Source organism: Carassius auratus, chromosome 42, assembly GCF_003368295.1.
Source record: "Carassius auratus strain Wakin chromosome 42, ASM336829v1, whole genome shotgun sequence".
Classification (NCBI taxonomy): Eukaryota; Metazoa; Chordata; class Actinopteri; order Cypriniformes; family Cyprinidae; genus Carassius; species Carassius auratus.
This window is the reverse complement of record NC_039284.1, coordinates 4,542,910-4,560,529: the sequence shown is the minus strand read 5'-3', so window position 1 is coordinate 4,560,529 and position 17,620 is coordinate 4,542,910. Positions and strand designations below refer to the sequence as shown.

The 17,620-nt window shown below is 36.0% G+C and overlaps 1 protein-coding gene across 5 annotated transcripts in view; it reads right to left on the bottom strand.

Annotated features, from left to right (window-relative positions):
- The window catches only part of daam2 (dishevelled associated activator of morphogenesis 2), a 138,584-nt gene that overhangs the window by 107,866 nt on the left and 13,098 nt on the right, over nucleotides 1–17,620 (bottom strand). The window contains exon 1 of one of the 5 annotated variants that reach the window (XM_026229371.1): nucleotides 1,125–1,372. The exons of the other annotated variants lie outside the window; for them this stretch is intronic. The gene's annotated coding sequence lies outside the window, so the exon portion shown is untranslated. Of the gene's footprint in view, nucleotides 1–1,124; nucleotides 1,373–17,620 lie in introns of those variants that run through there. 5 annotated transcript variants of the gene reach the window in all.

Sequence of the window (17,620 nt, the reverse complement as noted above, 5' to 3'; positions counted from 1 at the left end):
ATTATAGGCCCATAGCCTAAATGAAATAGTTAAACTTCAGTAGCACTTTATTAATGAAACAAAAGAGCAGCTTTATTTTATGTACCGACTTTCAAAAACAACCTGTTCCACACAAATAATGTTTTCTTTCGGGCCACAAGAGAAACATTAAAATATATTCAAACAGTTATATATACCACATATTAGAAGATTCGTCTCTGAGACAATGTGCACTGTTAATGTGTGCGAAAACAGATGCCGAAAGTGCCATCAGTTTTTACTTTCACTATCATGGTGAAAGCCATTCACCGGCAAAATTTTGACTTGTACAAGGTTTGCACATTGTTTGTATGATATCTTGTTTTCACGGTTTAAAACATAAGTAGCCTATTTCCAATATTGCAATTCACCTGCGCTACAAACCCTGAATAGATCAGATGTGTCTTGGACACGCTCTTGGCTCTACCTGTAACAGCACGCTGAAACACGGCAGATAAACCTAAATAATTCACAACTTTTTTTTTTATTACGGTAATATTCTCTTTATAATATTATGTTTATGACATTAACAATGATAGTTATTAATGTTGTGAATTGCTGTTGTGCACAAGCTACATGTGCTGAAGCTGAAGACCTGAATGAACACCGGTAAACTGAAATCCTGCCAGCTTATTCAACACAGGGAAACGCATCATATATTCAGATATTTATGCAACATAAATATAATATTATAACATATATACGTACAAAAAGACCATATGCAAACGTGAACTTGAACTGAGTTACATGTTAATCAGAATGTTTACATTAAAAAGATGTTACATTATAATTGACTTTCCCTGTACATGTTGCAGTTCACTGTATTTTCTAAGTGTTTCCAATGATATCCTATGCAATTAAAAACCGTCATGGTGAACAGTGTTCAATCAGAATGCTGAATCAGATGCTCAAGAAATTATGGACCAGGGGCTGAGTTTTACATTATTCTAAAATGTGCTGTCACAGGCAGCGGAAACAGCCACACACTTTCTTTTTTCACAGACAGCTTACATCTGCCAGACCTCACATAAACCTGCTTTTTAATGTAAAATGTCTTTGATGCACTAAAGATGTGCATTTGATCTTAGAAGGATGCAAGTACTTACCCACTTCAGAGACCAGCCCTTTTGGATATCTCATCCTTGCCCTATTCACTGTCAACCAGAATATTTACTAGCGTCCTTTAAATGTACACATCCAAGTCCTCTCAGGCCTATTACTTTTATTTTATTTCAAGCTGTTGTTAAATCTGTGCTTTAAAAGGTTATATAAAAGCAAAATGCTATTTTCACTGAGAGCAACATGAGTGCTACTGTGCCAGAGCCTGGATTTCAGCTGACTGTGCTGGAATCAAAATTGTTGACATTGCTCCCTCCCCCTCTCTCTCTCTCTCTCTCTCTCACACACACACTCCCTCCCTCCCTCCCTCCCTCCCTCCCTCCCTCCCCTCCCCTCCCCTCCCATTCCTCTCCCCTTCTCTGGAATTCTGCCTTAGCACATGACAGCATATATCTGTATATCTGTAAACCAGCATGAGAAGAAATGGAGTGAGAGAGTGGCATGAGAAGGGATGACCCATCATATCTTCTGAGTCAAGTTCCCAATCTAGGCTATATGTAGGGGTGGGCAATTTAGCCTCAAAGTGTGAAGTGTCAGTCTATTGTCATAAGGTGGCACAAGCAGCTGTGTGTTCGACTTGAAGCAGACCAATCGGTGTACAAGGCCGTAGCTGGGGTTTGCGGGGCTCTGGTGATGGTTGTACTGGTAGGCCATGTTTCAAATTGTGTAAATGACACAAATATACAAATTAAACAATGTTTTTTTTTCTTCAGGTTTGTAGGTGTCAAGGACAAGCTAGTGTCACTGAATAATCAAATGTTAATAGCATTGCATAGTCTTCACTGTATAAATTAGATATAGATTACAAATAGGGCTGCACGATTAATCGCATGCGATTGTCATGCGTGCCTCGTCATTAAAGCTGGTTCTGTGATTGGTACTAAATATCCATCATCTGCTTTCAAATGGAGCGGCACTTACTACACAAAGTGGTTTGTTAACGCGATATTGCATAGCTTGTCAGTGAACTACAACTCCGTATATTAAGAGCCGCTCCATTTGAAATCAGGTGATGGACATTTACGGCTAATTTCACTTTAAGAAATAATAAATCCAATATAATGATGCGCATTACAATTCTTTCTCAACTGTTTACTTTCACTTAAAACATAACCAACCATTTTTTCAAGGATACTCGCAAAGACAGGTATTGGAACAATATTGTATGTATTTGTCGTTTCAAGAGCAAGAAGAGACAAAACTCAATTAGGTGTTTAAGGGCTGTAGACGCTGCTCTCTAAATGCACACTGTACACACTAAACAGCGCATGGGTGCTGAATTAAGTTTTTCATGTCTTTTTTGTGATTGTATGTTAAAACTGGCAAGGTGTGTTTGTTCATTTAAGCATGGGAAGAAGTGAAGAGGAGCTCGGTTTTGTGTTTTCTCCGTGTATGCACTGAACTCGATGCACAAACTCTCCTTTGAGTTTTTCCACATCTTGTGTTTGAATGCTTTAAAGGTCCCGTTCTTCATGATCCCATGTTTTAAACTTTAGATAGTGTGTAATGTTGTTGTTAGAGTATAAATAATATCTGTAAAATTCTAAAGCTCAAAGTTCAATGCCAAGCGAGATATTTTATTTAACAATATTCGCCTACAAAAAAACAACCCGTTTGGACTACATCCCTCTAGTTCCTGCAGTAATGACGTCACTAAAACAGTTTTTTGACTAACCTCCACCCACATGAATACGCAAAAAGGGGGTGTGGTCTTGTTGCGCTCCGATGGAGAAGAGGAAGAGCTGCGTTTGTGTTTGTCGCCATGTCATCGAAACGCTGTTATTTTCATCTTGGAGTCCAATCATCTTTGTTTGGCCTTCCCAGGGATGATGTACTTGGAGATTAATGGTTACAATTTATGTTTATGTTTAACTCGGTTCCAGAAAATTATAATCCACATGTAAAACTATGTGCAGCCCATTTTGCTGAGGACAGCTTGCTCAATCTCAATCAGTTTAATGCCTGATTCGCACAAAATTATTCCTGAAAGATGGAGCAGTTCCCTCTGTCTGGAGAAGGCGTTGTTTATGGACCACAACCAGTAAGTGTATTTTATTATTTAAGTTGGTGTGTTTAACAGTTTCTGTAACTTATTACACAAAGGGCAATGCTGTTTAGCTTTGTTAACTAGATGTTAGGGCTGTGCAAAAAATCTAATGCGATTTTCATGCGCATCTCGTCAGTAAAAACGCTCCTGTGATAAGTACATGCTCCTGCCCACTTGACCCAAAAGTGCATTTGCGGTTTTCGGCCGAAAGACTTTTATCACCGAAACAACACGGCCGAAATGTTGTGATGACGCAAACAGAAACCACGACCTGCATGTAAACCTGCATAGCGCATTCACTTCACACCAGTGGGTCTTAATAAAAAACATTCTCTCTATTCTTATTCCTTTATTCACAGCACTAAAGCGTCTCCTAACAAAGAGATTTAGACGGACCACGAAGTGAAAAAAAAATTATCGTGGACGGTATGATATGGCACACCACTGTAAGAGGAAAAGACTGGAAATTAGGGAACTTTATTTTTGCATGTCCTCACCTACATGTGTTCATGATTTTTACAGACTAGCATATATATGGTTGGTGTCTAATAAGAACTAGCAGCACTGAGATTTTTTGTCAAGTAGATAAAAATAGAGAGTGCATAACCCACCAAATCTCAAGTGAATGTCAGACTTACTCTTCTACATCCTTATTATATAAATCAACATGGCAAGTAAATCACTCACATATGCAACTAAATTTCATGCTAGGCAACAAAATGTCTATCGTGAGCAATTAACATTCACATCGCCATTGGGTTAGAGTCTGGGAAGTTTAGCACAGATGTGTCTATTGTGTCCTATCTATGTCCGTTTTATGGCGCATATACACTAAAACACTTTGACTGAGAGTTTAAAATAAAAAGAATGCATAAGCTAATTTAAATGGTTGTGGAAAGAGACCTTCTAAATTTGAAATATAGCCACATTGGTGTCCAGGCAGCAATAGCCTGAGAAGCGATCCAATTAAAATGTATTTTTTATCTTCATTATCTGGAATCTTCAGTGACAGTAATGGTTTGATTAAACAGTTTATAGCAATACAATGATGTCAAAAGGGACAACTGACAACTAAAAGAAATCACTCACTCTTACTGTTAAACTGAAAGAGAGATCAATAAACTCAGGTGAAGGTCAGGTGATATGTTGTGTATGTGGACAATAAACATTTAAATACACATGAATTCCATGTCAACAAGAAGATGTTGTTTGTTGCGCTATGCTTGCATAAGACTGACATTTTCAAAGGGGAAATAACTGAGTGTAGCATTATTTTTCAGATAAACAAGTATGTTAACTTATCACGTTTCTTTAATATCTGCAAACATATTATGGTATTTTTATGCTTTAGTAGAATCAAAGTCTAACATACAGCAACTTAAACTACAACAATGTTTAACAAAGACTGAGAATTTGGTATCAGACAACACTAGCTTTTTCTATAAACACGTACGATTTGTAAACACATTTGAACCCTACGGAATCTACCAATATCACTATGCACCATATTTTTTTTTTTCATTAAACAAACCCCCACTTCCTGTTTATTTGACTAAATAACAAGAACTTTCCAGAGTCACTGTCTCAAGAGATTCAAGTAATTCAAAGGGTCAGTTTTAAGCATTATTGAATTAAACCAGTAAATTTTACTGAAAATGATTTGTGACATTAACAATATAACTAAATGGCAGATACACCTATTATGATAATGTATACAGTTTAGAAAATGTAGTATGTCTCTCTAGTTGATGTCATATCGCAGACAGATTTACAAAACATGTATAAAAATGTCTCACATACATTTCCATTCAAAAATCATCTGACCAGTGGAGAGCTGAATAAAGTTTAAAGGTAGTAATATATCTACTGTGCCACCCCTGCAGCCACAATTCAAAGACCAAAGACCAACAAGTGTTATATACCTCTTACTCCTTATGGGCTTCCATTCAAAGCTCCTAAATATTGCTCTCATTTTAGACAGTCCAGCTTTAACTTTAGTTAACTTGCACTTGATAGGCATTAATATTCTGGGCAACCACTATATGCTAAAGGCTGTGCACTAAATTTCCAATTTCCACTAAATTTATCCTGTGGAATTCTTTAATGTCGAGAAAAACAGTTCAGAAGGAAGTGTGTGTTTGTGTGTGTGTGTACATGTAAAGAATACATACTGCATCTCTGCTCATGCCCAAAGTTTCAGTAAGGGAAATGGGTAGCGGTTGAGAGGAAAGGGAGACAGAGAGAAACAGAGGGTGAATAACAGTGAGGAAGAGAAATGAGGGAGCTCTGTGTGCTTTTTTTGGAAGTGCTGATTGAAACCAGCTGTGCCTGTTGGGCTCTTCGGCTCTTGCAACGTGACTCTACAGTTTGCTGGCTTTGGGATGGCCTGTTAACATTAAATTTATATCACTTATTTATTCTCATTCTATCATAGTCCAGCTTCAACTTTGAAGGTCATTTAACACAATGTTTACTAGCCCTGAGGTACACCAACAGTACACATTCTAGATGTGTTCCTAATAAAACAAACCTTGTTCAGCACACTTAAAGAATTTTAAATGCTCATTAGTAGAGATTCCAAAACTTGAATTAGATAGATGGATCAGATAATTGACAATGTGTATTTTTGGTGTGCCTTCAGGAAGAGGGACCAAAAAACTGCTCTAACTACTGCAATTCACTTCATGTGCCAGTGTTTTTATAAACTATGGCAAGCCGTTTTGACTTTTATTCCTACTATATTATATCATAGGATATGAAGTATTTTATATCAACTATTCAATTTTAACTAGTTGAAATGCTAATTCTTGATATCAGGAATTACATTTCAACTAGTGAAAACTATCATTCTTGAAATCTGTTATTGTATTTTCACTAGTTAAATGTCGCCTTATGCCATCATTAAAATTCAATTGTTGATATTAAAAAGGGGTGGTGTTAGCGCAGTGGATAAGACACACGTCTGTGGTGTGGGAGACCCGGGTTCGAATCCACTGTGAGACACCAATGTGTCCCTGAGCAAGACACTTAACCCCAGTTGCTCCAGAGGCGTGCGACCTCTGACATATATAGCAATTGTAAGTCGCTTTGGATAAAAAGCGTCAGCTAAATAAATAAATGTAAATGTAAAAATGTAATCCTTACTAGCTGAAATTCCAATTTCATCAGAAATACAATTCTTAATAGTTAAACAAATATATTTTTGGTATCAGTAATCACATGGTTACTAATGCAAATGGCTATTGTTGACAATGCTAATTTCTGATATCATGAATGTGATTGTTATAACCAAGAAGGGCATTTATATTGATATCATAAATACATTTTCAGAAATTAGAAATAACAAATATTGCTGAGATGCATTTACAGACATCAATAATTAACATTTCAACTAGTAACAGTTGAATTCTTGATATCAGGAATTCACATTTTTACTAGTAACAGTAATTTTACCATACACTTATGCACTAACTCTTCTGACAATTACTTAAGACAATATTTGAATTAAATATGCAACAGTCTCTATTAGGGCTGTGACGGTGGCTGATTATTACCACAGCGGTAGTCATGGACCAACAACTGCTGTGGCGCGGATTTGAAAATTATATATATATATATATATATATATATATATATATGTGTGTGTGTGTGTGTGTGTGTGTGTGTTAATGTATAAATATATTAGTGTCAAAATTTGCTCGTTAACGAAGGCGATACATTTTTTTTTTTTTCAGTTTAACGTATTCAAAATCTTTAACGTAGGGGCAGGGATGGCCACCCACTCACAAATGCTGCTTCTGTCACTTTTTCTCATGACAAGAAGTGAATTTATTCAGTCAAAGAATAACTGAACAGGAGACGTTTCAGACACGCGCTCCACTTCACTTTGTGCGTGCTTCCTTTGTGCATATCCTTTCATGTCAAACTGTGAAAAAAAACTATGTGCAAGCAGTGTCGTGGTCAGTTAATTCATGGAATTACCAAAAAAGGTGATTAAAGCTGACTTAAACTGTGCATGCATGTAATAGATTTTATATATTATTATATACAGGATATATTTATACAGTATTGTTCAAAATAATAGCAGTACAATGTGACTAACCAGAATAATCAAGGTTTTTAGTATATTTTTTATTGCTACGTGGCAAACAAGTTACCAGTAGGTTCAGTAGATTGTCAGAAAACAAACAAGACCCAGCATTCATGATATGCACGCTCTTAAGGCTGTGCAATTAGGCAATTAGTTGAAAGGGGTGTGTTAAAAAAAATAGCAGTGTCTACCTTTGACTGTACAAACTCAAAACTATTTTGTACAAACATTTTTTTTTTCTGGGATTTAGCAATCCTGTGAATCACTAAACTAATATTTAGTTGTATGACCACAGTTTTTAAAACTGCTTGACATCTGTGTGGCATGGAGTCAACCAACTTGTGGCACCTCTCAGCTGTTATTCCACTCCATGATTCTTTAACAACATTCCACAATTCATTCACATTTCTTGGTTTTGCTTCAGAAACAGCATTTTTGATATCACCCCACAAGTTCTCAATTGGATTAAGGTCTGGAGATTGGGCTGGCCACTCCATAACATTAATTTTGTTGGTTTGGAACCAAGACTTTGCCCGTTTACTAGTGTGTTTTGGGTCATTGTCTTGTTGAAACAACCATTTCAAGGGCATGTCCTCTTCAGCATAGGGCAACATGACCTCTTCAAGTATTTTAACATATGCAAACTGATCCATGATCCCTGGTATGCGATAAATAGGCCCAACACCATAGTAGGAGAAACATGCCCATATCATGATGCTTGCACCTCCATGCTTCACTGTCTTCACTGTGTACTGTGGCTTGAATTCAGAGTTTGGGGGTCGTCTCACAAACTGCCTGTGGCCCTTGGACCCAGAAAGAACAATTTTACTCTCATCAGTCCACAAAATGTTCCTCCATTTCTCTTTAGGCCAGTTGATGTGTTCTTTGGCAAATTGTAACCTCTTCTGCACATGCCTTTTTTTTAACAGAGGGACTTTGCGGGGGATTCTTGAAAATAGATTAGCTTCACACAGACGTCTTCTAACTGTCACAGTACTTACAGGTAACTCCAGACTGTCTTTGATCATCCTGGAGGTGATCATTGGCTGAGCCTTTGCATTCTGGTTATTCTTCTATCCATTTTGATGGTTGTCTTCCATTTTCTTCCACGTCTCTCTGGTTTTGCTCTCCATTTTAAGGCATTGGAGATCATTTTAGCTGAACAGCCTATCATTTTTTGCACCTCTTTATAGGTTTTCCCCTCTCTAATCAACTTTTGATTATTAATCAAAATATGTCTTGAACGACCCATTTTCCTCAGCTTTCAAATGCATGTTCAACAAGTGTTGGCTTCATCCTTAAATAGAGGCCACCTGATTCACACCTGTTTCTTCACAAAATTGATGACCTCAGTGATTGAATGCCACACTGCTATTTTTTTGAACACACCCCTTTCAACTAATTCAACTAATTGCCCAATTGCACAGCCTTAAGAGCGTGCATATCATGAATGCTGGGTCTCATTTGTTTTCTGAGAATCTACTGAACCTACTGGTAACTTGTTTGCCACGTAGCAATAAAAAAATATACGAAAAACCTTGATTATTCTGGATAGTCACATTGTACTGCTATTATTTTGAACAATACTGTATGTATGCACATGTCTATAAAATCATCCCAGCATGGTCTCACTCACATCCTATTTAACTCGTCAGCTCGTGTTTATTTGAGCACTTCTGTCAGTGAACGCCGCCTGCAAAACACTAAAATAAATATCAAAGAAATAAATGCAATTATTGGAATAATTATAGGAATTATTGCAATTATTGGAAATAATGCGGATGGAAATTAGCATTGTGCTAAATCCGGCGTATTTACGTTCAACTTTGATTGTACGTTCATGAATATGCACTCTCCCTTTTAAATAAATAAATTGAAATCAATTAAACAAGAAAGTATAGCCTAAATAAGAAAGTTAAATACACCCTGTCTAACGGAGGCGAGAGACGCAGCGCGACAAAATACTCATTATAATCAGTGATGCTACACTGGATGCAGCACAACAAGACATGATAAATCCCCCATCCGGTCTGTGAGGTACTGAGGTACACAGAGTTCAAATGTCCTGTATAGACACTAGACAGACTAAACCTGGCAGTAGACAACCGCGGTAGCAAGCGACCACCGCGGTGACGTGGTTGTCATGGCAACCGTCACTGCCCTAGTCTCTATCAATTGTAGCAGTTTCAGACTGGAAGAGATAACAATTGATAAGAATTATGTAATATTGCCCATCTGGTTCTTTGTTTATTATTCTTCTTATTATTATTGTTATTACTATTATTGTTGTTGTTGTTGCTGTTTTACTTTATAGCTATAAGTGTTACATAAGCCCTAACAACAGTTGTATCATAAAATAATTTTTCTGTTTTGGAAATTTATCTCTCTACTAGTCCTTTTATCACTGAGTGTTGTTTTGGCAAAACAACATGGAATAGAACAGAATAGAGACCATGTTATCTCAAAATAGATAACTTGGGGGGCAGTCTTGTCCTAATGGTCAGAGAGTTGAACTTGTAACCCAACGTTGCATCGTTAACTTAATTGATATCTGTAAAAATATTGTTTAACGAGAAAAAAAAACACACTTATTTCATATATACATTTTTACAATTCAAGTACTTTTAAAATATGGCTGTATTGAAGGGTTTTCAGGACTTACATTTCAAAAATTCAAATTCAAGTACTTCAAGTACTTTAAACAACATGTACGAACTCTGGTTGTTCAGCATGCACTGACTGAATTCTGACTTGTGAATTCTCTCATCATAAACAAAAAAGTGCAGATGTACCTGCGGTGTAAGTATAACAGATTTATTCATCGAACAGTGTAGATTCACTGATTATAACGTGTGTTTTTAATGTGCTTGTTTTTCATTTCCTGATCATATTTCATAAGAATTTGACTAATAAACATGATTTGCTTGTGTGCATTGGTGCTTAATCCATAAAAAAATAAAAATAAAATACTAATAATTTAATGAATACAGTAAATTAGATTTTTTTTTTAACTACATTTTTTTTTAAATAATGTTAAACAAGTAATCTTAAACAGAAACGCACTAGATAGATCTACTGCTTTGAATATCAATTAACAACTTAGGCATAAACATGTAATTTACATACAATAAAATAATTTAAAATGACACAGAACAGTGATTAAAACATTTAACATAAATAAATAGAACAAAGTTCTAAATGGTCAATTAAATTTGCTTTGTGGCTTAGTCACGAACCAAGCCAAATCGACCCGGAGTCAGATTTAGTCACATCCCTCTCAGCCTCATTATTCAGTCCTCTTTAACCTGATCTACAGTTATAAAGGCACTCTATACTTATTCCAGATCAAATTAGGAAAGAAAATATTCCTGCATTGCATCTCTGACCCTTGTGATTTAACAGAAATAAAGAAACGTACATGTTTGTAGAGGCTCACCTGAATGATTTCTCCTGAAAGCCTTCTTTCTCCTAAAGGTGAAGTGCAAAGAGGAAATGCCGGGCTGAATTTTCTCCATGTGCTGCCTGAGTGGCATTCAAAGGCTTGGAGATAAGAATGCATAAGGCTTCCTGCTCTAAAGCCCACTGCTTACAAAACATCTCCCTGTTTATTCAGAATATTACTCTGGTAACCTGGCAGTGAATCAAGGCCTCACACCAGAACACAGTGTTTCTGGGAAGAAAAAGAGATGTCTTAAAGACATGTTTTTTCAAGAAAACATGACTTGTGCTTGCCCATGCAAAACTCGTAATAATAATAATAATAATAATAATAATAATAAATTATATATATATATATATATATATATATATATATATATATATTATATATTTTAGGGTTTATCGGATTACTTCAGACTTATGTGCCCTCTAGAAGCTTGCGTTCTGCAAGTGAACATCGCTTGATTGTGCCATCCCAAAGAAGCACAAAGTCACTTTTACGGACTTCTAAATTAAATGTTCCCTCCTGGTGGAATGACCTCCCCATCTTCAAGAATCAGCTTAAAACACATCACTTCCATCTTTATTTGACCCTCTAACTTTAACACTCACGATTCTAATTCTATTCTTTAAAAAAATCTAACTACCTTTTTATATTCTATTTTCTTTTTATTCATTATGCAATTGTATGTGTATGTGTGTGTATGTGTAATGACCTCTAACAATAGCTTGCTCTATTCTTATATATATATATATATATACATACACACAGACATAAATTATATATATATTAGGGCTCTCAAAAATAGCGCGTTAACGACTTTAATTAGTTGTTTGTCGTTAATTACGTCAAATTTTTTTATGCATTTCACGCATGCGCAGTGTGACAAATTATTCAGGTCAGGAAAAGTCTCGTCGATCTCTGAATTCTCAAGATAGTAAAAAACAGTGGCGAGCGCCACGACGAAAACACTGAAGAAGCTTAAGGTTTTACCCCATTTACTCTCAAATACATTCATGCCAAGCTCGATAAACAGAGACGACTTTGGTAGTTGATACGCTGGAGCTTCTTCCTGTTATAGCGTCCTGTGTTTCAAACTGCGCATGCGCAGAGCGACTACATGCAATCCAGCGAATATTACAGCTGTTTGGAAAAGCATATGCATTTTTACTTGGTTTTACTGGCACTTGAAGCCTTCAGAACGTGAAAATATCGATCCTAAAGTATTGTGGCAGAGCAAATGAACACCTCCCAAAAACAAGAGTGCCCAGAGTGCTGCTTATGTGATGGTGGAGCATGTTTGTGTTTCTCTATGCATAATTTCATAGATATGTGGCTATATTTAACTACTGGTTCACCTAAAACTCTTACACTATCAGTAGTTAAATGGCATGGTTTGATATAGTGCTCAGGTAAATTTGATCTAAGTAAAAGTTAAACTTTTGAAATTCAGAAAAAAAAGAACCACATATTGATTAATCAATACATGAAAATTATGTATCTGTGTCCTGTTATTTATCTTTTGGTATGCATTTCAGGAAAAAAAAAAATGGTTAGGATTCAGGTGTAATTGCAAATAGTGATTAATCATGATTAATCCACTGAAAATTCTGATTAATTTGATTAAAAATTTTAATCATTTGACAGCCCTAATATATATATATATATATATATATATATATATATATATATATATATATATATATATATATATATATATATATATATATATATATATATATATTTATATATATATATGTTAATACTATATGTAAATACTATATTACATATATATGTAATATATATTTATGTTATATGTATATATGTAAATACTATATTATATAAATATATAAAAAAAGATATTTATGTGATGAAAGTTGAGTCGAAGTGGACTAGTCACTGATGACATTATTAATGAACATAAGCTTGGAGATGTATAAAACACTTTGTTCACAGCTATGACATATGACACAGCACTGCCCACAAGGCTATTGCTCGTTACAACTGCTCATTTTTAGCAGTTCTTTTGTCTTTGGGTTGTTATATTTCTCACAGATTTCTGTTCATTCTAAATCAGATGATGTTACAGATAAAGTAGCACATTAAAGATTACATTTATATGAATGCATTTGTGAGAGTGATTGCATGTGTGAATTAATTCTACATGGTAGCCTTTCTCTACTAGTAGTGAAGCTGTGGGATTTAGTTATTAAGAAATATATTATGCAGTATAACTTTTCAGTTTCTAAGCTATTTTACTGAGATATCACAGAACAGTGTTGAATGATTCTGTGTGCACGATCTGCGCGTGATGTACGAGCTACTGTCTGTAGCCTATGTGTGTGCGTTAGAGTGCAGCAGTGCATTAGATTAGAACGGCGATTAATTTACTATACAATAAGTTGTTTAAAATGTGCATTCTCCCATTAAATTTCGAGCATGCAGTAATATAATCACACATGGCTTGTAGAGCACTTTCGGAGTATGTATTTATTTGGAAATGGAGCATAAATGTGTAAGTCCTGTTGCACTCATGCCAAGGCGTCATGGCAGAGCACTTAAGTCGACTAGTTGACTAATCGATAAGTCGGTGCAATCCCTAATGTGCATAATTATTAGGCAAGTCGATAATTTGATCATATTTTTTTTCTTCTAATTGTAAAAATAATCACATTTTGTTGCTATGCAGCCTGAAATGAAAACGGTCAGTTTTTGGTTTATTCAACTGTTTACTCAGTGCAACTTATAACATCCTAGTGAAAGATATAACACTATGTCAGAAAAACAGAATCACTGATTTGGAAATACCCCTTCAGGTATAGCTAATCACCTTCTCAATGGCAAACAAAGCAATCTGACTTTGAACAGTACTTGGTAGTGCAACTGAAGCAAACAGTCAACTATGGCTGGTAAGGCACTGTAAATATTTCCGGAATAAAGTTGTGGACAGGCACAAGTCAGGAGATGAATACAAAACAGTTTCAAAGGCTTTATTAATGCCTAAAAGCAGAGTGAAGTCTATTATTAAGAATTGGAAGGTATTTGGTACAACACAGATCCTCCCTGGATCAGGATGTTGCTCCAAACTGGATGAAAGAGCCTAGAGGAAACTGGTCAGAAAGTCTACCAAGAGGCCTACAGCAATTAAAGACAAATAATAATAATAATACATTTTTTTTTGTAATGCTCCTTCCTTAATTCTCAAAGTGCTACAACATGTACAAACAAAATTACAAATCCACCAAAACTACACATATCAAAAATAAAAACACAGTAATAGTCATAAATTAAAAGCTTCACTAAAAAGATATGTCTTAAGAAGTTTCTTAAAACAATCCAAGGAAGCAGCATTCCTAATAAACACAGGTAATGCATTCCATTTATTTATGCGCATTATAGGAAAAAGCTGTTTTAGTTTACAACGAGGCTGATACAAGGAAAAATAACCAGCAGAGCGGAGAGAGCAAGAAGGTGTGGAAAGAGTTACCAAGTCAGAAATGTTACCTGGAGCCAGAGCATGCACTGCTTTATATGTTAAAATCAAGAGTGTTAAAACAATACATGATTGAACCGGGAGCCAATTAAGTTTCTGGAGCACTGGGGTAATGAAATGGCATGAGGATGTATAAGTAAAAACTTGCACAGCTTTTCATATGCATCTCCTCAGTAAAGCCGGTTCCATGATTAGTAGTAAATCTCCATCACCTGCTTTCAGATTTACTACACAGAGCTGTAGTTCATTGACAAGCTGTGCAATATTTTCTTTATTATCGCAGGTAATTCGAGCTGCAATAATGAATGCAATATTGCACGATTCTTAGTGAACTAAGGCTCTATGTAGTAAATGGCAATGCCGCTCCATTTGAAAGCAGGTGATGGAGATTTACTACTAATCATGGAACCGGCTTTACTGACAAGATGTGCATGACAATTGCATGTGATTAACTGCACAGCCCTAATTAGTACCCAGGTTAACAAACTGAGAACATTTTGAAAGATAAGATTTAAACCAATTCAACACAGTTACAGATAGACCAATCCGTCTATGTAGTATTGTTGCACGGTGCACTGATACTTCAAAAGTATTGCGATTCTCGGAAATGAAAAACGTCACGATTCCTACATTTATTAGTATCGATACTTCAAAGAATGACTGCCTTCCAGATTCTTAAGAGACATAATTCATATTGATGTGTGCAACGCAACGCTTCCAGTGCCTCCCTATGGACATCTGTGTTTTTTCTCCTCACACAAGCAGCAAAAAAGCACTACAGCGAGATTGCTGCATTAGTGACTTTACTAAACTGATTTGGCTTTACTAAAATGTGTGCATAATCGCATTAAATAGTTTAAATAAGTTGTTCAGATGAACAAAGCACGAGGTTTTCTTGCATAATTAACATTTTAATTGTTTGGTCAGACAGTTCATATATAATATTCACATTAATCGTGGATTAAACGTGGAGTTATGTTACTGCGCTTTGTATCTGCTGAATGCTGATCGAGATTTACATGCTTGGCTCACTGACCCCGTAAACTCATTCATTTCGTTCATAAACGTGATGTATCAGTTCATTCAACTCATTCACGAATGAGAATATCTCTCGATCTCGTTCAGTGAAGGGCGGATTTGTTCACTACATTCAACAAATCACATGCTCCGTCACATCTTGAGTAACTCTTTGACAGGATGAAACAGTTCACAGAGCTGTTCACGAGCTGCGCATGCGCTTCTAATAGCGCCGAGCTCGCGCGCTACTGTGGAGGGAGGAACTTCAGTGAACGAGAAATATGAGTCTAGTAGCAACGTATCTTCCGTGATGTCCCCGATGTGCCAGTCGGGGTGTGTAAAGAAATTGTACTTTATTTGCGAGCTGGGGCGGGCCAAATAATTTCATAAAAGCGGGACCCGCGGGTTGGAAAAATACCCGACCCGCGCATCACTAGGCTGCATGAGCGAGCACAAATGATACTGTGGCCACCGGTCCGCGACTGTAGAAAAAGATGACGCTCAATAAAGCTCACTGGCTGAGTTTTCTCCTCTGAAAGAAAAGGTTGCACAACTGACAGAATAAGCTACTATATCTGAGATATTGCTGCTAAATTGTATTTGTTTGTTTTTTTATTTGAATGCCATTGCTTAAATTTATATTATTTATCTTTTGACATTTAATCTTCTGAGCTCAGAAACATTTTTTTATATAATCGCTGTTCATATTTTTATTCAAAGTTCGGAATCAAGATGCATTTATTACTCTTATGTTTCTTATGATAACTGAGATAATGCTGCTAAATGTATTCTTTCTTTACCGTGAATGTCATTGCTCTATTTTATTTTTTATATTTTTATATTTCATATTTTGTTCAAATGTTTAATATATCTGCTGTTCATATGTTCATTTATTAGTGTGTGATATGATTAGAATGTTGTCCCGGTTTTAAAATAAATCAATGATATTTGAGAGTGTATTTTCCCTTTTCAGGAAAAGTATCGAAAAAGTATCGAAATCGCAATTATTGATTAAGTATCGAAACAATAATTTTGGTACCGTGACAACACTATACTACACAGAGCTGTTATTAACTGAGAAGCTGCGCAAATCCACGTTCATTTTCAGCGTTTTTTGCGCATCTTCTCAGTTAACAACGGCTCTGTGTGGTAACAGCGGCTCTATGTGAAATCACACACCTGATGGAATTTACCACTGATTAGAGAACCGGCTTTACTGACGAGATGCGCATTAACAATCGTCCGATCGTGATCGGAACAGCCCTAAATATCATTGCTGTGCTTTATTTTAAAACCGGGATAACATTCTAATCATATAACACACTAATAAATGAACATATGAACAGCAGATATATTAAACATTTGAACAAAATATGAAATATCAAAATATAAAAAATAAAATAGAGCAAATGACATTCAAGGAAAAGAAAGAATAAATTTAGCAGCATTATCTCAGTTATCAGAAACATAAACATAAGAAAAAAATAAGAGTAATAAATGTATCTTGATTCTGAACTTTGAATAAAAATATGAACAGCAATTATATTAAACAATGTTTCTGAAGTCAGAAGATTAAATGTCAAAAGATAAATAATATCAATTTAAGGAATGGCATAAAAAAAAAAAAAAAATACAATTTAGCAGCAATATCTCAGATATTGTAACTTATTCTGTCAGTTGTGCAACCTTTTCTTTCAGAGGAGAAAATGAGCGTTAATGAGCGTCATTTTTAGTGAGCGTCGTCTTTTTCTACCAGTCGTGGACTAGCTGCCACAGTATCACTTGTGCTCGCACACTCATCGGGGACATCACGGAAGATGCGTTGCTACTAGACTCATATTTCTTGTTCACTGAAGCTCCTCCCTCCACAGCAGCGTGCGAGCTCTGCGCTATTAGCAGCGCATGCGCAGCTCGTGAACAGCTCTGTGAACTGCTTCATCCTGTCAGAGTTACTCAAGATGTGATGGAGCATGTGATTTGTTGAATGTAGTGAACGTATCAGCCCTTCACTGAACGAGTTCGAGAGATCTTCTCATTCGTGATTAAGTTGAATGAACTGATACATCTCGTTTATGAACGAAATGAATGAGTATACAGGGTCAGTTAGCCAAGCATGTAAATCTCGATCAGCAATCAGCAGATACAAAGCACAGTTATAGGTGCTGTGCAGATACGCTCATATTTAGCATACAGAACATAACTCCACGTTTAATCCCCGATTAATGTGAATATTATATATGAACTGTCTGACCAAACAAATCGGCGTAGCGCTTTTTTGCTGCTTGCATGAGGAGAAAACACACAGACGTCCATAGGGAGGCACTGGAAGCGTGCGTTGCACACACCAACATGAAATACGACGCAGTCATTATTTGAAGTATCGATACTAATAAATTT